Here is a 1,605-nt window from a genome sequence, read left to right as displayed (position 1 = left end):
ATAAGCTTTGTTCCCGGCCATAAGCAAAAATGAACTTTGCAAAAATTGTTAGAAGCATTTAGCTAAGTTTGAAGAACTTTTTTAATAATCTATTCCTAACAGTGAAGAATAATTGTCAAGAAGGTACTTGGCAAGAGCCAATGAATTAAATATTATAATAGTACCTACTTGGTTTTTGATTTTGTGCTATTTTCATAATTATGTCTTTTCTCACCAATACGATAATAGCAGAGTATTAATTTATTCAGTGGACGAGTTAGTGTGATGTTGCCCTTCGGTTTTTGTCGTGCACCACTAAAATAAGTTGATGTAAATACCAATGTGTTCAGATAATATTCACAACAAGAAAACATCAATCTAACATTACTGTTATTATTATCAATTGCTTTCACTTTTCTGAAATAGAAAATTTCAAACCAAAAACATGATTGTTTTATATGTATTTGAAATTTCGCTTTGTGTGTTAACAACTATCTGTGTACTACAACTATCTACATAAATCTAATTAACCCATTTTAAAGTTTTATCTTTTATTCCGTTTTTCATGACTTTTCCACCTCACGGGATGCTTTTCACCGTCTTAGCAATTAATGAAACTTTAAGTTAAAAAGGCCAGCGGTGAAAAGTAAATTTTAGGCCAGTAAGAAAATGGTGAACTAGTCCAACTAGGCGAACTGTCATAATTGTTTAAAAATATAAAAAGATTTCCGATTTGTATTTGCCACACTAAGCGGTTCTGGGTTCGAATCCCGCCATAACCCATGGCTTTTTAATTGAGGATAGCATATGAAAGTAGTATTTTTTAAATATTTTTTTTACTTGGGTTCGCAACAGCAGAGGCCATATAAGCCCTCAGGGTGCCGGTGTTTTTGAAAAAAGCCCATTTGTATGTATGTCGGGTTTGAATGCAGGGCCGCTGGATTCGAACTCGGGACCTTTACCTTACAGTGATGAGCGCCGTGTCAACGCTTAAACCGTTGCGGCCACCGACATCCCTTGAAAGAAGTATTGTAAAGTGATTTTGACTCCTCGTCCGCAACAACCAACGGGTAGTTGGACGTTAAGCCAAGTATAACTTAACTTTTTTAACAGTAGTCTACTCTGCAATTTTTTACTTTTTACGATTCTTTAAGGGCAATATTTACAAATTTTCGTTGCAGTTGACAGTTTTGCCCAAAGGCCTTGCTCATCTTTCGGTCATAATCATTGTCCAGCCTAACAAAATTCCTTCTAAGATTTCTGCCAAAACAGAAAACGGTCTATTGGCTACACTTGGCTGTAATAAGTTATCATCTGGTGGTCATCAAAAGCTCAGCAAAAATAGCTACCAAAACTTACAGCATACATAGAATACATGTATATACAAAGCATATTCTTAGAAAAAGCTTAGCTAAGCACACAGGTAGGAAGGTTTCAAAGTATATTGGGCATTAGGTCATGTCCAGAGGATTTTGTACTTGGGGTTTGTGAAAGTAGTACTTATTTTCAGAAGGATGGAAAGGTTTGAGGGCGAGATGTCAAGGTTGTGTATGACGTGCATCATTTATATCTGAATGAAGAGTGAGTTGGATTTTTGTCCACTCCCTGCCATTCCTGAGTGAGGAC

The sequence above is a fragment of the Cimex lectularius genome, unplaced genomic scaffold (genome assembly GCF_000648675.2).
Source record: "Cimex lectularius strain Harlan isolate CLEC.00 unplaced genomic scaffold, Clec_2.1 scaffold103, whole genome shotgun sequence".
Classification (NCBI taxonomy): domain Eukaryota; kingdom Metazoa; phylum Arthropoda; class Insecta; order Hemiptera; family Cimicidae; genus Cimex; species Cimex lectularius.
Note: the sequence above shows the minus strand (reverse complement) of the source record.